This window comes from Oncorhynchus keta, unplaced genomic scaffold (genome assembly GCF_023373465.1).
Source record: "Oncorhynchus keta strain PuntledgeMale-10-30-2019 unplaced genomic scaffold, Oket_V2 Un_contig_1746_pilon_pilon, whole genome shotgun sequence".
Classification (NCBI taxonomy): domain Eukaryota; kingdom Metazoa; phylum Chordata; class Actinopteri; order Salmoniformes; family Salmonidae; genus Oncorhynchus; species Oncorhynchus keta.
Genome location: NW_026280445.1, coordinates 102,387 through 117,578, shown reverse-complemented (window position 1 = coordinate 117,578; position 15,192 = coordinate 102,387). Strand labels below are relative to the sequence as shown.

The following is a 15,192-nucleotide window of genomic DNA, read 5'->3' as shown; positions in this document are numbered from 1 at the left end:
GGTTTGGGGTTTAAACGTGGTTCCTAACAGAGCAATTCAAAGGGAAGTAAAACCAGTTGAAACCAGTTAGGTTTGGGGTTTAAACGTGGTTCCTAACAGAGCACTTCACAGGGAAGTAAAACCAGTTGAAACCAGTTAGGTTTGGGGTTTAAACGTGGTTCCTAACAGAGCACTTCACAGGGAAGTAAAACCAGTTGAAACCAGTTAGGTTTGGGGTTTTAAACGTGGTTCCTAACAGAGCACTTCAAAGGGAAGTAAAACCAGTTGAAACCAGTTAGGTTTGGGGTTTAAACGTGGTTCCTAACAGAGCACTTCAAAGGGAAGTAAAACCAGTTGAAACCAGTTAGGTTTGGGGTTTAAACGTGGTTCCTAACAGAGCACTTCAAAGGGAAGTAAAACCAGTTGAAACCAGTTGAAACCAGTTAGGTTTGGGGTTTAAACGTGGTTCCTAACAGAGCACTTCAAAGGGAAGTAAAACCAGTTGAAACCAGTTAGGTTTGGGGTTTAAACGTGGTTCCTAACAGAGCACTTCAAAGGGAAGTAAAACCAGTTGAAACCAGTTAGGTTTGGGGTTTAAACGTGGTTCCTAACAGAGCACTTCAAAGGGAAGTAAAACCAGTTGAAACCAGTTAGGTTTGGGGTTTAAACGTGGTTCCTAACAGAGCACTTCAAAGGGAAGTAAAACCAGTTGAAACCAGTTAGGTTTGGGGTTTAAACGTGGTTCCTAACAGAGCACTTCAAAGGGAAGTAAAACCAGTTGAAACCAGTTAGGTTTGGGGTTTAAACGTGGCTCCTAACAGAGCACTTCAAAGGGAAGTAAAACCAGTTGAAACCAGTTAGGTTTGGGGTTTAAACGTGGTTCCTAACAGAGCACTTCAAAGGAAGTAAAACCAGTTGAAACCAGTTAGGTTTGGGGTTTAAACGTGGTTCCTAACAGAGCACTTCAAAGGGAAGTAAAACCAGTTGAAACCAGTTAGGTTTGGGGTTTAAACGTGGTTCCTAACAGAGCACTTCAAAGGGAAGTAAAACCAGTTGAAACCAGTTAGGTTTGGGGTTTGAAAGTGAACACTTCTGAAGCCTAACTCCAAAGGAACACTTACGAAGCTTGGCTCCTTGTTTAGGCAGGCCTCCACAAACTCCTTGAGGGGCTTGCTGTAGTTCCCCTCCAGGGTAGGAGGGGTGTTCTTTGGGATAAGGAACAGCACTTTCATCGGGTGTAGCTCAGAGTGTGGGGGTTCTCCTTTAGCCAGCTCTATACATGTTATGCCCAGAGACCAGATGTCTGCCTGCAACACAGAAGGGACAGGGAGAGAGATGTTTTCACCTTCGGATCATCCAAAATGACACCCTACTGTTTATATAAAAGTCATGACTTTTGACCAGAGTCCTATGGGCTAGTGTACTATATAGGGAATAGGGTGCCGATTCAGATGTAGACCTTGTGTGGCATTTGGGATAACGTCTTTGTTGTCATTATAAACAGAACTTCCTGTATGACCCGAGTCGTAGGCTGACTAACCTCTGACCTCTCACCATAGAGTCGTAGGCTGACTAACCTCTGACCTCTCACCATAGTCATAGGCTGACTGTAACCTCCGACCTCTCACCATAGAGTCGTAGACTGACTGTAACCTCCGACCTCTCACCATAGAGTCGTTGGCTGACTAATATCTGACCCTTCACCATAGTCGTAGACTGACTAACCTCTGACCTCTCTCACCACCATAGAGTCGTAGGCTGACTAACCTCTGACCTCTCACCATAGTCATAGGCTGACTGTAACCTCCGACCTCTCACCATAGAGTCGTAGGCTGACTAACCTCTGACCTCTCACCATAGAGTCATAGGCTGACTGTGACCTCTCACCATAGAGTCGTAGGCTGACTGTAACCTCTGACCTCTCACCATAGAGTCGTAGGCTGACTAACCTCTGACCTCTCACCATAGAGTCGTAGGCTGACTAATCTCTGACCTCTCACCATAGAGTCGTAGGCTGACTAATCTCTGACGTTCACCATAGAGTCGTAGGCTGACTAACCTCTGACCTCTCACCAGGGCGTAGAGTCGTAGGCTGACTAATCTCTGACCTCTCACCATAGAGAGATGAGAGCATAGGCTGACTGTAACCTTCGACCTCTCACCTTACAGTCGAATGGCTGACTGCTTCAAACCCAGATGACCTCTGGAGCCATCCAGAAGGGCGTGCCAACAGGACTGCCCAGTTTGAGCTGGGTGTCTGTTAGCTGTCCCGCCACCCCAAAGTCTGCCAGCTTCACCTCCCCACGCTCCGACAGCAGGACGTTGGCAGCTGAGGGAGAGATGAGAGCAGTTTGGATCACAATGAAGCCAGGGGTAGGACCGACCAGGACTCAAACCCAGAATGGAACTAGGGGGTAGGACCGACCAGGACTCAAACCCAGAATGGAACCAAGGGGGTAGGTCCGACCAGGACTCAAACCCAGAATGGAACTAGGGGGTAGGCCCGACCAGGACTCAAACCCAGAATGGAACCAGGGGGAAGGCCCGACCAGGACTCAAACCCAGAATGGAACCAGGGGGAAGGCCCGACCAGGACTCAAACCCAGAATGGAACCAAGGGGTAGGCCCGACCAGGACTCAAACCCAGAATGGAACTAGGGGTAGGCCCGACCAGGACTAAAACCCAGAATGGAACCAGGGGGAAGGCCCGAACAGGACTCAAACCCAGAATGGAACCAGGGGGTAGGCCCGACCAGGACTCAAACCCAGAATGGAACTAGGGGGAAGGCCCGACCAGGACTCAAACCCAGAATGGAACTAGGGGGAAGGCCCGACCAGGACTCAAACCCAGAATGGAACCAAGGGGGTAGGCCCGACCAGGACTCAAACCCAGAATGGAACCAAGGGGGTAGGCCCGACCAGGACTCAAACCCAGAATGGAAATAGGGGGTAGGCCCGACCAGGACTCAAACCCAGAATGGAAATAGGGGGTAGGCTCGACCAGGACTCAAACCCAGAATGGAACCAGGGGGAAGGCCCGACCAGTTCTCAAACCCAGAATGGAACCAGGGGGAAGGCCGGACCAGGACTCAAACCCAGAATGGAACCAAGGGGTAGGCCCGACCAGGACTCAAACCCAGAATGGAACCAAGGGGTAGGCCCGACCAGGACTCAAACCCAGAATGGAACTAGGGGGAAGGCCCGACCAGGACTCAAACCCAGAATGGAACTAGGGGGAAGGCCCGACCAGGACTCAAACCCAGAATGGAACCAAGGGGGTAGGCCCGACCAGGACTCAAACCCAGAATGGAAATAGGGGTAGGCCCGACCAGGACTCAAACCCAGAATGGAACCAGGCGGAAGGCCCGACCAGGCCTCAAACCCAGAATGGAACCAGGGGAAGGCCCGACCAGGACTCAAACCCAGAATGGAACCAGGGGGAAGGCCCGACCAGGACTCAAACCCAGAATGGAACCAAGGGGTAGGCCCGACCAGGACTCAAACCCAGAATGGAACCAGGGGGAAGGCCCGACCAGGACTCAAACCCAGAATGGAACTAAGGGGTAGGCCCGACCAGGACTCAAACCCAGAATGGAACCAAGGGGGTAGGCCCGACCAGGACTCAAACCCAGAATGGTCCTTCTGTAAACCCAGTCCTTGGTCCTTCTGTAAACCCAGTCCTTGGTCCTTCTGTAGCTCAGTTGGTAGAGCATGGCGATTGTAACGCCAGGGTAGTGGGTTCGATTCCCGGGACCACCCATACGTAGAATGTATGCACACATGACTGTAAGTCGCTTTGGATAAAAGCGTCTGCTAAATGGCATATATTTATTATAGAATGGAAACTCAAACCCAGGGAACCAGGGGAAGGCCCGACCAGGACTCAAACCCAGAATGGAACCAGGGGTAGGCCCGACCAGGACTCAAACCCAGAATGGAACCAGGGGGGCCCGAAGGCCCAAACCCAGAATGGAACCAGGACTCAAACCCAGAATGGAACCAGGGGGAAGGCCCGACCAGGACTCAAACCCAGAATGGAACCAGGGGAAGGCCCGACCAGGACTCAAACCCAGAATGGAACCAAGGGGAAGGCCCGACCAGGACTCAAACCCAGAATGGAACCAGGGGAAGGCCCGACCAGGCCTCAAACCCAGAATGGAACCAGGGGAAGGCCCGACCAGGACTCAAACCCAGAATGGAACTAGGGGAAGGCCCGACCAGGACTCAAACCCAGAATGGAACCAAGGGGTAGGCCCGACCAGGACTCAAACCCAGAATGGAACCAGGAGGAAGGCCCGACCAGGACTCAAACCCAGAATGGAACCAAGGGGTAGGCCCGACCAGGACTCAAACCCAGAATGGAACCAGGGGGAAGGCCCGACCAGGACTCAAACCCAGAATGGAACCAGGGGGAAGGCCCGACCAGGACTCAAACCCAGGTCCAGAGACTGTCAACCCAACACCTTAACCGTTACACCAAAAGAGAAAAAACACTTGAGGAGGAGTTGTGGGTTAATGTTAATGTTAGTGGTCCTTCTGTAGCTCAGTTGGTAGAGCATGGCGCTTGTAATGCCAGGGTAGTGGGTTCGATTCCAGGGACCACCCATACGAAATGTATGCACACATGACTGTAAGTCCTTTGGATAAAAGCCAGTCTGCTAAATGGCATATATTACATTATATATATAAAACCACTTGAGGATATATTTAACTCACTGTTCACGTCATAGAAAATGCCCCCAACATTAACCCTGTCAGTACTGTTGATGTCTCTGTACCTTCTACATTAACCCTGTCAGTACTGTTGATGTCTCTGTACCTTCTACATTAACCCTGTCAGTACTGTTGATGTCCATGTACCTTCTACATTAACCCTGTAAGTACTGTTGATGTCCATGTACCTTCTACATGAACCCTGTCAGTACTGTTGATGTCTCTGTACCTTCTACATTAACACTGTCAGTACTGTTGATGTCTCTGTACCTTCTACATTAACCCTGTCAGTACTGTTGATGTCTCTGTACCTTCTACATTAACCCTGTCAGTACTGTTGATGTCTCTGTACCTTCTACATTAACCCTGTCAGTACTGTTGATGTCTCTGTACCTTCTACATTAACCCTGTCAGTACTGTTGATGTCTCTGTACCTTCTACATTAACCCTGTCAGTACTGTTGATGTCTCTGTACCTTCTACATTAACCCTGTCAGTACTGTTGATGTCTCTGTACCTTCTACATTAACCCTGTCAGTACTGTTGATGTCTCTGTACCTTCTACATTAACCCTGTCAGTACTGTTGATGTCTCTGTACCTTCTACATTAACCCTGTCAGTACTGTTGATGTCTCTGTACCTTCTACATTAACCCTGTCAGTACTGTTGATGTCTCTGTACCTTCTACATTAACCCTGTCAGTACTGTTGATGTCTCTGTACCTTCTACATTAACCCTGTCAGTACTGTTGATGTCTCTGTACCTTCTACATTAACCCTGTCAGTACTGTTGATGTCTCTGTACCTTCTACATTAACCCTGTCAGTACTGTTGATGTCTCTGTACCTTCTACATTAACCCTGTCAGTACTGTTGATGTCTCTGTACCTTCTACATTAACCCTGTCAGTACTGTTGATGTCTCTGTACCTTCTACATTAACCCTGTCAGTACTGTTGATGTCTCTGTACCTTCTACATTAACCCTGTCAGTACTGTTGATGTCTCTGTACCTTCTACATTAACCCTGTCAGTACTGTTCTACATTAACCCTGTTGATGTCTCTGTACCTTCTACATTAACCCTGTAAGTACTGTTGATGTCCATGTACCTTCTACATGAACCCTGTCAGTACTGTTGATGTCTCTGTACCTTCTACATTAACCCTGTCAGTACTGTTGATGTCTCTGTACCTTCTACATTAACCCTGTAAGTACTGTTGATGTCTCTGTACCTTCTACATAACCCTGTCAGTACTGTTGATGTCCATGTACCTTCTACATTAACCCTGTCAGTACTGTTGATGTCTCTGTACCTTCTACATTAACCCTGTCAGTACTGTTGATGTCCATGTACCTTCTACATTAACCCTGTCAGTACTGTTGATGTCCATGTACCTTCTACATTAACCCTGTCAGTACTGTTGATGTCTCTGTACCTTCTACATTAACCCTGTCAGTACTGTTGATGTCTCTGTACCTTCTACATTAACCCTGTCAGTACTGTTGATGTCTCTGTACCTTCTACATTAACCCTGTCAGTACTGTTGATGTCCATGTTTCTACATTAACACTGATGTACCTTCTACATTAACCCTGTCAGTACTGTTGATGTCCATGTACCTTCTACATTAACCCTGTCAGTACTGTTGATGTCTCTGTACCTTCTACATGAACCCTGTCAGTACTGTTGATGTCCATGTACCTTCTACATTAACCCTGTCAGTACTGTTGATGTCTCTGTACCTTCTACATTAACCCTGTCAGTACTGTTGATGTCTCTGTACCTTCTACATTAACCCTGTCAGTACTGTTGATGTCTCTGTACCTTCTACATTAACCCTGTCAGTACTGTTGATGTCCATGTACCTTCTACATTAACCCTGTCAGTACTGTTGATGTCTCTGTACCTTCTACATTAACCCTGTCAGTACTGTTGATGTCTCTGTACCTTCTACATTAACCCTGTCAGTACTGTTGATGTCTCTGTACCTTCTACATTAACCCTGTCAGTACTGTTGATGTCCATGTACCTTCTACATTAACCCTGTCAGTACTGTTGATGTCTCTGTACCTTCTACATTAACCCTGTCAGTACTGTTGATGTCCATGTACCTTCTACATTAACCCTGTCAGTACTGTTGATGTCCATGTACCTTCTACATTAACCCTGTCAGTACTGTTGATGTCTCTGTACCTTCTACATTAACCCTGTCAGTACTGTTGATGTCTCTGTACCTTCTACATTAACCCTGTCAGTACTGTTGATGTCTCTGTACCTTCTACATTAACCCTGTCAGTACTGTTGATGTCTCTGTACCTTCTACATTAACCCTGTCAGTACTGTTGATGTCCATGTACCTTCTACATTAACCCTGTCAGTACTGTTGATGTCCATGTACCTTCTACATTAACCCTGTCAGTACTGTTGATGTCTCTGTACCTTCTACATGAACCCTGTCAGTACTGTTGATGTCCATGTACCTACTACATTAACCCTGTCAGTACTGTTGATGTCTCTGTACCTTCTACATTAACCCTGTCAGTACTGTTGATGTCTCTGTACCTTCTACATTAACCCTGTCAGTACTGTTGATGTCTCTGTACCTTCTACATTAACCCTGTCAGTACTGTTGATGTCCATGTACCTTCTACATTAACCCTGTCAGTACTGTTGATGTCTCTGTACCTTCTACATTAACCCTGTCAGTACTGTTGATGTCCATGTACCTTCTACATTAACCCTGTCAGTACTGTTGATGTCTCTGTACCTTCTACATTAACCCTGTCAGTACTGTTGATGTCTCTGTACCTTCTACATTAACCCTGTCAGTACTGTTGATGTCTCTGTACCTTCTACATGAACCCTGTCAGTACTGTTGATGTCTCTGTACCTTCTACATTAACCCTGTCAGTACTGTTGATGTCTCTGTACCTTCTACATGAACCCTGTCAGTACTGTTGATGTCTCTGTACCTTCTACATTAACCCTGTCAGTACTGTTGATGTCTCTGTACCTTCTACATTAACCCTGTCAGTACTGTTGATGTCTCTGTACCTACTACATTAACCCTGTCAGTACTGTTGATGTCTCTGTACCTTCTATATTAACCCTGTCAGTACTGTTGATGTCTCTGTACCTTCTACATTAACCCTGTCAGTACTGTTGATGTCTCTGTACCTTCTACATTAACCCTGTCAGTACTGTTGATGTCTCTGTACCTTCTACATTAACCCTGTCAGTACTGCTGATGTCTCTGTACCTTCTACATTAACCCTGTCAGTACTGTTGATGTCTCTGTACCTACTACATTAACCCTGTCAGTACTGTCTCTGATATCTATATTAACCTACTCAGTATCCCTGTTGATGCCCCTACTATTAACCCTGTCAGTACCTACTGATATCCCTGTTACCTTCTACATTAACCCTACTAGTATCCCTGTTGTTGGTTAGTCCCTACAGTAACCCTGTCAGTTAGGTTGATCCCTACTAGTATCCCTGTTACTGTTGATGTTAGTCCTTCTACATTAACCATGTTGGCTACTGTTGATGCCCCTCTGGTATCCATGCTAGCATTAACCCTGTCAGTACTGTTGAGTCCACCTTCTACATTAACCCTGGTTAGCCACTACTGGTATCCATGCTAGCTAGCTCAGCCCCAGTACTGGTATCCATGCTAGCTAGGTTAACCCTGTCAGTACTGGTATCCATGCTAGCTAAGTTAACCCTGTCAGTACTGTTATCCATGCTAGCTAGGTTAACCCTGTCAGTACTGGTATCCATGCTAGCCTAAGTTAGTCCCCTACATGTTATCCATGCTGATGCTCTGGTTAACCCTGTCAGTACTGGTATCCATGCTAGCTAGGTAGCCCTGTCAGTACTGGTATCCATGCTAGCTAGGTTGTTGCCCATACTGGTATCCATGCTACTGTTGGTTAGCCTTCTACTACTGGTATCCATGCTGATGCTAGGTAGCCCCTACTGGTATCCATGCTAGCTAGGTTAGCCCATACTGGTATCCATGCTAGCTAGGTTAGCCACTACTGGTATTATAATAAATAACCTTTTTTGGCCTATACCTGCTGTTCGTGTCCCCTCATTGCCACAGGTTATGAGCCGGCCTGTGACATAGGTTAGCCCCTACTCGTATCCATGCTAGCTAGGTTAGCCACTACTGGTATCCATGCTAGCTAGGTTAGCCCCTACTGGTACCCATGCTAGCTAGGTTAGCCCCTACTGGTATCCATGCTAGGTTAGCCTCTACTGGTATCCATGCTAGCTAGGTTAGCCACTACTGGTATCCATGCTAGCTAGGTTAGCCCCTACTGGTATCCATGCTAGCTAGGTTAGCCCCTACTGGTATCCATGCTAAGCTAGGTTGAGCCCCTACTGGTATCCATGCTAGCTATTAACCCTACTAGTATCCATGCTGCTAGGTTAGCCCCTACTAGTATCCATGCTAGCTAGGTTCTGCCCCTACTAGTATCCATGCTAGCTAGGTTAGCCCCTACTGGTATCCATGCTAGCTAAGTTAGCCCCTACTGTTATCCATGCTAGCTAGGTTAGCCCCTACTGGTATCCATGCTAGCTAGGTAGCCCCTACTGGTATCCATGCTAGCTAGGTTAGCCCATACTGGTATCCATGCTAGCTAGGTTAGCCACTACTGGTATCCATGCTAGCTAGGTAGCCCCTACTGGTATCCATGCTAGCTAGGTTAGCCCATACTGGTATCCATGCTAGCTAGGTTAGCCACTACTGGTATTATAATAAATAACCTTTTTTGGCCTATACCTGCTGTTCGTGTCCCCTCATTGCCACAGGTTATGAGCCGGCCTGTGACATAGGTTAGCCCCTACTCGTATCCATGCTAGCTAGGTTAGCCACTACTGGTATCCATGCTAGCTAGGTTAGCCCCTACTGGTATCCATGCTAGCTAGGTCAGCCCCTACTGGTATCCACGCTAGGTTAGCCCCTACTGGTATCCATGCTAGCTAGGTTAGCCCCTACTGGTATCCATGCTAGCTAGGTTAGCCCCTACTAGTATCCCTGTTAGTTAGGTTAGTCCCTACTGGTATCCATGCTAGCTAGGTTAGCCCCTACTAGTATCCATGCTAGCTAGGTTAGCCCCTACTGGTATCCATGCTAGCTAGGTTAGCCCCTACTGGTATCCATGCTAGCTAGGTTAGCCCCTACTGGTATCCATGCTAGCTAGGTTAGCCCCTACTGGTATCCATGCTAGCTAGGTTAGCCCCTACTAGTATCCATGCTAGCTAGGTTAGCCCCTACTGGTATCCATGCTAGCTAGGTTAGCCCCTACTGGTATCCATGCTAGGTTAGCCTCTACTGGTATCCATGCTAGCTAGGTTAGCCCCTACTGGTACCCATGCTAGCTAGGTTAGCCCCTACTGGTATCCATGCTTGCTAGTACCTTTGATATCTCTGTGTATCTTCTTCTCTGAGTGGAGGTATTCCAGACCCTTCAGAATCTCTCTGAGGATGGTGGCAGATCTGAGTCTCATCCAGCAACCCATTAACCCTGCTCAACTGGAAAAACCACACAACCACCTCTGTTAGCTAGCACAACTCACACAACCGCCCCTGTTAGCTAGCACAACTCACACAACCGCCCCTGTTAGCTAGGACAACTCACACAACCCTGCCCCTGTTAGCTAGGATAACTCTACACAACCACCCCTGTTAGCTAGCACAACTCACATCCAACCGCCCCCCTACTGTTACATGCTAGCACAACTCACACAACCGCCCCTGTTAGCTGGTAACTCACACAACCGCCCCTGTTAGCTGGACAACTCACACAACCGCCCCTGTTAGCTAGGATAACTCACACAACCGCCTCTGTTAGCTAGCACAACTCACACAACCGCCCCTGTTAGCTAGCACAACTCACACAACCGCCCCTGTTAGCTAGCACAACTCACACAACCGCCCCATTAGCTAGCACAACTCACACAACCGCCCCTGTTAGCTAGGACAACTCACCTTTCTACAACCGCCCCTGTTAGCTAGGATAACTCACACAACCACCCCTGTTAGCTAGGACAACTCACACAACCGCCTCTGTTAGCTAGGATAACTCACACAACCGCCCCTGTTAGCTAGGATAACTCACACAACCGCCCCTGTTAGCTAGGACAACTCACACAACCGCCCCTGTTAGCTAGGACAACTCACACAACCGCCTCTGTTAGCTAGGATAACTCACACAACCGCCCCTGTTAGCTAGGTTACAACTCACACAACCGCCCCTGTTAGCTAGGTTAACCACACAACCGCTCCTGTTAGCTAGCACAACTCACACAACTGCCCCTGTTAGCTAGGTTACCCTCACACAACCGCCCCTGTTAGCTTAGCCCCTCACACAACCACCCCTGTTAGCTTAGCACAACTCACACAACCGCCCCTGTTAGCTAGGATAACTCACACAACCGCCCCTGTTAGCTAGGATAACTCACACAACCCCCTGTTAGCTAGGATAACTCACACAACCGCCCCATGTTAGCTAGGATAACTCACACAACCGTATCCTGTTAGCTAGGATAACTCACACAACCGCCCCTGTTAGCTAGCACAACTCACACAACCGCCCCTGTTAGCTAGGATAACTCACACAATCACCCCTGTTAGCTAGGACAACTCACACTGTACCGCCCCTGTTAGCTAGCACAACTCACACAACCTGTTAGCTAGGACAACTCTGGTATCACAACCACCCCTGTTAGCTAGCACAACTCACACAACCGCCCCTGTTAGCTAGGACAACTCACACAACCGCCCCTACTGTTAGCTAGCTAGCACAACTCACACAACCTGTTAGCTAGGACAACTCACACAACCACCCCTGTTAGCTAGGACTGATCACACAACCCCCCTGTTAGCTAGGATAACTCACACAACCGCCCCTGTTAGCTAGGACAACTCACACAACCGCCCTGTTAGCTAGCACAACTCACACAACCGCCCCTGTTAGCTAGCACAACTCACACAACCGCCCCTGTTAGCTAGCACAACTCACACAACAGCCCCTGTTAGCTAGGATAACTCACACAACAGCCCCTGTTAGCTAGCACAACTCACACAACCGCCCCTGTTAGCTAGCACAACTCACACAACCGCCCCTGTTAGCTAGCACAACTCACACAACCGCCCCTGTTAGCTAGCACAACTCACACAACCGCCCCTGTTAGCTAGCACAACTCACACAACAGCCCCTGTTAGCTAGGATAACTCACACAACCTCCCATGTTAGCTAGGACAACTCACACAACCACCCCTGTTAGCTAGGACAACTCACACAATCACCCCTGTTAGCTAGGACAACTCACACAACCGCCCCTGTTAGCTAGCACAACTCACACAACCACCCCTGTTAGCTAGGATAACTCACACAATCACCCCTGTTAGCTAGGACAACTCACACAATCACCCCTGTTAGCTAGGACAACTCACACAATCACCCCTGTTAGCTAGGACAACTCACACAACCGCCCCTGTTAGCTAGCACAACTCACACAACCGCCCCTGTTAGCTAGCACAACTCACACAATCACCCCTGTTAGCTAGGACAACTCACACAACCGCCCCTGTTAGCTAGCACAACTCACACAACCGCCCCTGTTAGCTAGGATAACTCACACAACCACCCCTGTTAGCTAGGATAACTCACACAACCGCCCCTGTTAGCTAGGACAACTCACACAATCACCCCTGTTAGCTAGGATAACTCACACAACCGCCCCTGTTAGCTAGGACAACTCACACAACCGCCCCTGTTAGCTAGGACAACTCACACAACCGCCCCTGTTAGCTAGGATAACTCACACAACCGCCCCTGTTAGCTAGGATAACTCACACAACCACCCCTGTTAGCTAGGATAACTCACACAACCGCCCCTGTTAGCTAGGACAACTCACACAACCGCCCCTGTTAGCTAGGATAACTCACACAACCGCCTCTGTTAGCTAGGATAACTCACACAACCGCCCCTGTTAGCTAGCACAACTCACACAACCGCCCCTGTTAGCTAGGATAACTCACACAATCACCCCTGTTAGCTAGGACAACTCACACAACCGCCCCTGTTAGCTAGCACAACTCACACAACCGCCCCTGTTAGCTAGGACAACTCACACAACCACCCCTGTTAGCTAGCACAACTCACACAACCGCCCCTGTTAGCTAGCACAACTCACACAACCGCCCCTGTTAGCTAGGACAACTCACACAACCGCCCCTGTTAGCTAGGACAACTCACACAACCGCCCCTGTTAGCTAGGATAACTCACACAACCGCCCCTGTTAGCTAGGATAACTCACACAACCGCCCCTGTTAGCTAGCACAACTCACACAACCGCCCCTGTTAGCTAGGATAACTCACACAATCACCCCTGTTAGCTAGGACAACTCACACAACCGCCCCTGTTAGCTAGCACAACTCACACAACCGCCCCTGTTAGCTAGCACAACTCACACAACCGGGGGCTATGGACAACAGGGGGTCACACAACCACCCCTGTTAGCTAGGACAACTCACACAACCGCCCCTGTTAGCTAGGACAACTCACACAATCACCCCTGTTAGCTAGCACAACTCACACAACCGCCCCTGTTAGCTAGGACAACTCACACAACCGCCTTTGTTAGCTAGGGGGTTTATGGGACAACTCACACAACCGGGGGTGTTAGCTGATGGGACAGGATAACTCACACAACCGCCCCTGTTAGCTAGGATAACTCACACAACCGCCCCTGTTAGCTAGGACAACTCACACAACCGCCCCTGTTAGCTTTAGGACAACTCACACAACCGCCCCTGTTAGCTAGGATAACTCACACAACCGGGGGTTCTGTTAGCTAGGATAACTCACACAACCGCCTGGTTAGCTAGGACAACTCACACAACCTCCCCTGTTAGCTAGGGACAACTCACACAACACCCCTGTTAGCTAGCACAACTCACACAACCACCCCTGTTAGCTAGGATAACTCACACAACCACCCCTGTTAGCTAGGACAACTCACACAACCGCCCCTGTTAGCTAGGACAACTCACACAACCACCCCTGTTAGCTAGGACAACTCACACAACCGCCCCTGTTAGCTAGGACAACTCACACAACCGCCCCTGTTAGCTAGGACAACTCACACAATAACCCCTGTTTGCTAGGACAACTCACACAACCGTTAGCTAACACAACGTCCACATATCGTCCGACTACTGGTAACATCACTCACCAGATCTAATGCCGAGCCTCCCCCTAGATACTCCATAATGATCCACAGCTTGGCCTCCTGAAGCAGACAAGAGAAGCCAGTTACAGAGGCCCTGTTAGAACAGGGCTGGTTCCTCCAAATCTGAAGCAATAAGATGCCCTGAGAAGCTCTGTCTGGTGGGAGTCAGGGTCTTTATCCTGGTTTCATTTGGGATTAAATAGAGAGAAGTGGGAAGTGAGATTAAAATGATGTTAAATCCCTTCCTACTAACATGACGATGGTCCTAAATATCAGCCCGTGGGCCAGATGTCTGCAGGGGAGTAGCACTTTCCCTTCGGTTCTTCTATCTAGTGGCTCTAACTGTTAAGTATCGAGGCCAGAAAAGAGGACACTTCGCTGAAGTATAGTATGTTTAGAGAACAACCTGGAAAAGGGGTTTATGGGACAGGGGTTTATGGGACAACAGGGGGTTTATGGGACAACAGGGGGTTTATGGGACAACAGGGGGTTTATGGGACAGCAGGGGGTTTATGGGACAACAGGGGTTTATGGGACAACAGGGGGTTTATGGGACAACAGGGGTTTATGGGACAACAGGGGGTTTATGGGACAACAGGGGGTTTATGGGACAGTGGTATAGAGGTTCAGTGGGACAACAGGGGGTTTATGGGACAGTGGTATAGAGGTTCAGTGGGACAACAGGGGGTTTATGGGACAGTGGTATAGAGGTTCAGTGGGACAACAGGGGGTTTATGGGACAGTGGTTCAGTGGGACAACAGGGGGTTTATGGGACAGTGGTTTATGGGACAACAGGGGTTTATGGTTTTAGTGGGACAACAGGGGGTTTATGGGACAGTGGTTAGAGGTTCAGTGGGACAACAGGGGGTTTATGGGACAGTGGGTTCAGTGGGACAACAGGGGGTTTATGGGACAGTGGTTCAGTGGGACAACAGGGGGTTTATGGGACAGTGGTTTATGAGGTTCAGTGGGACAACAGGGGGTTTATGGGACAGTGGTTTATGGGACAACAGGGGTTTATGGGACAGAGGTTCAGTGGGACAACAGGGGGTTTATGGGACAGTGGTATAGGTTCAGTGGGACAACAGGGGGTTTATGGGACAGTGGTTCAGTGGGACAACAGGGGGTTTATGGGACAGTGGTTCAGTGGGACAACAGGGGGTTTATGGGACAGTGGGGTTTAGTGGGACAACAGGGGGGTGGGACAGGGGGGTTTATGGGACAGTGGTATAGAGGTTCAGTGGGACAAC

The 15,192-nt window shown here is 48.8% G+C and overlaps 1 long non-coding RNA gene and 1 pseudogene across 2 annotated transcripts; one reads left to right on the top strand and one right to left on the bottom strand.

Moving 5' to 3' along the window:
* The window catches only part of LOC127919765 (serine/threonine-protein kinase 24-like), a 35,289-nt pseudogene that overhangs the window by 9,367 nt on the left and 10,730 nt on the right, over nt 1-15,192 (bottom strand).
* On the top strand, nt 77-1,023 carry LOC127919761 (uncharacterized). Of its 2 annotated transcripts, none has more exons than XR_008103989.1 (3): nt 77-139; nt 348-840; nt 909-1,023. It is a non-coding gene; the product is annotated as an uncharacterized LOC127919761 (long non-coding RNA). The 2 variants fall into 2 exon arrangements; XR_008103988.1 differs by lacking the exon at nt 77-139 and adding an exon at nt 146-208.